This window comes from Mizuhopecten yessoensis, unplaced genomic scaffold (assembly GCF_002113885.1).
Source record: "Mizuhopecten yessoensis strain PY_sf001 unplaced genomic scaffold, ASM211388v2 scaffold10209, whole genome shotgun sequence".
NCBI lineage: Eukaryota > Metazoa > Mollusca > Bivalvia > Pectinida > Pectinidae > Mizuhopecten > Mizuhopecten yessoensis.
The window spans coordinates 696,790-702,789 of NW_018408433.1; the positions used below are offsets into that span (position 1 = coordinate 696,790).

Below are 6,000 nucleotides of genomic sequence, written 5' to 3' on the forward strand. Positions count from 1 at the left end.
GAAATTTAGATATTTTTCGATTTTTATGAAACATGGTATATATGGGTATAAGGGGACTGCGAATAAAATCGCATAAGTGACGTTACCATAGCAACCACACGGATGCTTATGATTGGTCGCAATTTAGATATTGTTTGATTTCGATGAAAATTGGTATATAGGAGTAATAGGGGACTGCAAATTCAATCGCATACGTGTTGTTGCCATAGCAACTACACGGATGATTCTGATTGGTTGCAATTAAGAAATTGCTCAATTTCACTCAAATGTAGTATGTACATTGTAGGTGTACTATGGCAATGTGATCCTTTTCTGATACATCTTTTTCAACCAAATTCATTATGCACATCCAACTCATGTTAAGTTTGCCAACCGATGTGATTTGTGCATATTTACGGATAATCGATGAGGTATAGGGGTTTCTTTTTCTTCAAGTTTCAAGCTATACATTATGTCTCAACAGTACGATACAAAAGTGTTTAAACATAACCTCAATAATGTTAACCTGCAATATGTCCTGCAAGCGGCGGATATACATTTCACGAATTGCTTGTACCTTTTTATTACGCTAAATTTGTTTTTGCAACTATTACGGAGCAAGTTATTACAACTTACATGTTTCATTCTTGTTAGCCGGGAAGGTAGCGCGCAGGGGGTGTTAACGTTGGAGCACACCGAACTAAGCGGAGAATATCAAAGTGGTTGGGCAGCTGTCAGACATACCTTTTCACATCCAATCGGGGGATCGGAACCCGTTCGTCTTTGCGAAAGGAAAGTGTGCTATTCACTGAGCCACTCTACTTCGTGATTTTTTCCTACCTGCGTGCATATTCTTTTTGTTTTACAATCTCATATGTATGTTATTTATATTTTTCAGTATACCATCAGTAGAGTAACTATAGTATTCACATTTTTACAATGCTTTATTTATTAACCACGCAAATTTTGACTTTATATATGTAGGGTTTCATTCGACTCAATATATGTGCTATTTTTATTATTAAATGCATTCTTGCCACTAGGTGCATTTCGGTATAAACTTTTTATTGACCTCCTATTACATATCTGTTTTCTTGTTTATCTACACTCTCTCTGGGTTTTTTTTAATTGTTTATATCATCATTGCGTGAACTATGAATTTGTATTTTTGTACTACATACTGAATAGGAATTGCATTTTTAAATGTTTAATACATTTCTGGCCGCTTACGAGCACGATGTCCCTTGTTTTAATACATCTTTGAATACGTCATGGGTGTGTTTTCTTGTTCACTATTGTTTTATGGTTAAGTAAACGAGATTTGTTAATTCTTGTATATCTAGCTTTTGTATCGCTTCGAAGGTCACTTTCCTGCTTTAAACAGAACTGGCTTCAAACTTTTTGGTTCGCCTTTAGCGCGCTTCGACCTTACTAAAATGCCAATCACCATATTTCACCCGAATCTCATTGTACATTATACTGACAATTGGTAAACCACTTGCTGTGAGTACTTAATATGCTGAATGTGAAGCAGGAGAAGGATTGTGTGCTTTGTTACAGGTTCTGTGATTGGCTAATATTAGTACATGTGACCAAAACACGGCTGCTAATATTAGGATGAACCAGTTGTGTCGATCGGACTACTTTCAGTAAGCAATTTAATTGTCGTTCGAGTTATCTCCCGTCGCTTTAACTAAACTCGGCGTGAAAACAATTTACTGTTTATCATTGTATTTTGTCTTATTGTTTATCTTAGATATTAAAAGATTTAAAAATGAAAGATTTTAAACTAAAGTTGACAATATTAACAACATGTTCTGTCGTCTGACGAACCGACGATATCAATCTGACAAAGCTTAAACTGACAATAATTCGACGTCACATATGGGTCCGCTCAGTGATCAAAATAGTGACGATATAAAGAATTAATCTGTATGTTTCCAATATGAGAATGTTTCAACTGAGGTGAATTGACTTACACACATACCGTATTATCCATGATTTTCCACAAACATAACGAACGCGTTATGAAAACACTAGGCCTAACACGCCGCACATAGCAAGGCCGAGACTACAAACAACCGAACCCCGAGAAGAGCGGGGTTGGAATTACGACACATAATGTCACTCTCATGCATACATTTATATATATTATCCATGAATGATCCATGACACAAAAAACGTGACGAGTCTAGCTACTGCATTTTCTGTCATTATAAACACCGCTTTCCATAAACCGGGTGTCAACACCGGCCTTTCCGTAATCATCATTCGAATTCAACGTTCACTGTTGTAAGCTTTCTCTATGTAGAATCACCTAAGTAAAGTTATAGCTCGTTGGCAAATTAAACCATTGTTTCTTCAATGTTTTTTATCAACAAGGTTGCTCAAGCCGGATAAAGCGACCGTGGGAAAATTTTCACGTGAATTAGTTTTGGTATCACCGAAATGACATTGCGATGTTACGTCATATTACTATACTTAATTTATGAATGCATGAAAAAAGTTCGTAATTTTAAACGATGTTGAATCTGGATTTGTCCAGTGTTCACGACATATGAACGGGTACAAACTTATTTACACACTTCACATGAACGGCCTTCGCTTCGTTACGTTCAAACTTGCATGAACATTGGAAAAATGCAGATTCAATCCCTATATGAATATGAATGTATGTAAATATTCTGTGAAAGTTGCACATGCATCTTAAATAATGAACATATTCGCCATTTCGAGTGATTTTTTGTTTGATTATTGTTAGGTTATCCTGAAAATCGACTGTATAAGCCGCGGTAATAAAGTTGAGGTTGTCATGATAATCTTGTTGAGTTATGGTGATTGTAAGTCAAATTTTCACGATAAGTCGACGGGGCACTCATATAAAAAGTAGATAATTTTGACTTTATCATTTCGAATTGAATTGATGGCACAGACATGTCAAAATTACTGGTTGTGTATGGTTTTCGTTTTTAGGACATTTTTTGTCTTTCAGGTGACATCTGCCTTTCCATATTAGAGACAAGAATAATAGAAGCGAGAGATGGCGTCGGACTCAAACAAAGATAACGGTAAGTAGCGCGAATGTCATTGTTAGCGTTAGTATAGTAGAATGAAACCTATCGGCACTTACCAATGCCCTGATTATAAAGTGTATTCGTATTACTGATAACAACTGATGCTATAGACAATTGCCGGAATTGGCCGTCAACAGGTAAGGTATCTAACATAACATTCCATGTACTTTGGAAATTTTATGTGACACATTATCATAAAAAGTATTTTTCAATTTAGCAACTATGAACAGAAAACAGTCCGACAATTTGAACCTAGAGTATGTAGGAATGGTGAGGAACAAACGTGAAAAAGGCGATAACATGGTTTGCATACGATTAGGTAGCATTTAAGGTCCCAGGTAGAAAAAGGAGAGGCTAGTAGTGTTTGGAAATGAGAACCAGATGATTTTTTGTTTATAATAAGGATAGTACTTTAGTGAGGAATCAATGGTTAATGCCGATACTTTTGAGTGATGATTTGGATACAACCGTAACTAATTTAGGGAGGAGTATACTATAACGCAAATGCAAAATCGTTAACCATTGTTATTTTAAATACGATATTTCATTTCTATCATGCAGACAGTTGATAACTTTAAAAAAGGCTTTCATCAAACATGCATTGTAGCAATTTATGTCGACGGCTTCCGGAGGCTTATCTTTTATATTTTTTTACGCGAGTGTTTTTTTTTTATTTAAGCATTAAACTGCTTTTAGATGCCATTCATAGACAATATGAATGTCCACTGCATTACAGGAAAATGACATGAACCGCAATGAATGGTATCTTAAACCAATTTAAAACTTATATATGCGTATCTGTCGTTAAAAAGTAATTACGATATGAAATATTCGAATATCCCGCCAATATCCTCTGGAATGTTGACATGTATGAATTTAAAGCACAATTATAACATTTTCACTACTGCTCATTAATATCGCACGTTAATTACGTCACACCGCGGAGGCATGTTTGTGAAATTCACAAATCCGTAATTCATTCGCGGTTGGAAAGCATGTCGCCATCCAGTAATTTGTTGAAATTGAACTAACAATTGTTGAATGTTAAGCTTGCAAAGAGTGGAACTTATATTTCTAGTTGACTGCATTATGAATGCATGAACAACATACTTTTCTTCATTCGTTGTACTGGAGCCGTGTGATACTGAAAGCGACATTTCAGACAAAGCAGGAGTGGGGATAAATCTACGGGACACGATCCCGAGGGTCTACAAATGACGGACAACGAGTTAATGAGTGCTTCCTTTCGTGTCGACGACACTGACTGGTTAAATTTCACACATAAATGTTATTTCAATGAAAGGAGGAGTTGCATGGCGGCTCACGACCGATTCAATTCTGTTTAGCATAAATGAATTAACTGGTATGTAATACACATCAAAACAGTCTTTATTCTTCAAATAGAACCAAAATGTGACTGCAGCGCCCCCTACATTTATTTTCAGAACGCCCAGGACACCATTTGCCTTTCATGTATTATATAACGAAATACACACAACAAAACAAAGATCTTCCGTTGTTAAACGACTGTCATACGATAATAGAAAGAGTAGTGTACATCATTTTTCGATATTAATTCGACCAGAATTTAGTATGGGGCATTATGGGGAGATAAGAATAAGATTTTGTATACATTAGGAATGTGACTCGTGTATAATTACTTCAGTTGGACCTTAAAAAGGACTGATTCAGTCATAAAATATGCACCCATTCGTTTCCGAACCTTTTTCTCAGGTTGGTTAGTATGGATTTTAGAAGGTTTATGTAGCACAATCAGTTATCACCCTCATCAGAAAAATAACCAGTGAAACGTACATGTATACACACACAAATGTGCAAACATATGCACGAGTTGATCATTACAATCGCCGTCCATTAGGCAACGCTATACGTGTGTGAACACTTGTTGCGCAGTAAGATTAATCAAACCGACAAATTGATTGACCTACACTTTGTTTGATGCCTGGTGATAGATGTGCGAGAGTATATTGGCCTTCTGAACTCGATTCAGAACTGGCCCAATTGTGCGTATCCAGCTTTCTTCCCTTCTCTGCCACAAACAAAACAGATTGCTCTTGCTGTACATCCCAGCTAATAACTTGTACGGTATGGCCAGTTCGTAGGGACAAAATGCGTCTATTGGTGTTTCATGGATTACAATTTCATGGATTGATAATATATTTATAAATAGATGTTGATTATGCAGAGGAGGGGCTTGGTTAAATTAAATTTACCAATTTCGGTATTAAAAAAGCAACAAAACACCACATACGGGTGACTGTTATCTTGATGGTACAATGAGCTTAATGTATGCAATATAGGAATATCTACTTAGGCTTTCTTTTCACACACATCTTTAAAAATTGAATGTATTCGACCTCTTAAAAACATTAGGTCAATTAAAATCAAATCAGTTGCTGGTGTTTCAAATGATTTCGCAATCATGAGTCGTTTCTCAAGTCTATCTGATATCACAGAAGGTTGTCCTACCTAAGATTTCCTGACAATCATTCAGTTTCAATTGACCGTGACCGCACTTTTAAATTTAAACCAAAATCCATTCCTATTATTGTTTTCGTGTTGATCAAATAAATCACATTGACCTTCATTCAAGGTAAATAGGGTCAAATTTATACAGGTCTTCGCAGCAACCATTACATGTACACCTCAGGGTATGTTTTTTGAGCAGTAATAAAATTGGGTTAATAGTTACATTGTGTATTAATGTTATTTAAAAAATGCCATTGACCGTCTTTCAAGGTAACAAAGGTAAAATATTAAAAAATACTTCGTCTGAAGAACCATAAGTCTTGGGGTCATGATATTTAAATAATGTGAAGCTAGAATTCAAGTTTATCGATTTTTAAATTTTGAATACATGTATCCATTCACGGTAACAGATTTTGTGTCTGTGTAATTTTGAGTCTGTTGGCCTTACACGAACATA

The 6,000-nt window shown here is 35.7% G+C and overlaps 1 long non-coding RNA gene across 1 annotated transcript in view; it reads left to right on the top strand.

The window, feature by feature from the left end:
• LOC110459766 overlaps positions 1-3,073 on the top strand; it is a 57,453-nt gene extending 54,380 nt beyond the window's left edge. Inside the window, exon 3 of the long non-coding RNA XR_002463927.1 lies at positions 2,972-3,073. This is a non-coding gene — a long non-coding RNA (uncharacterized LOC110459766). The remainder of the gene's footprint in view (positions 1-2,971) is intronic.
• Positions 3,074-6,000: the final 2,927 nt, after the last annotated feature.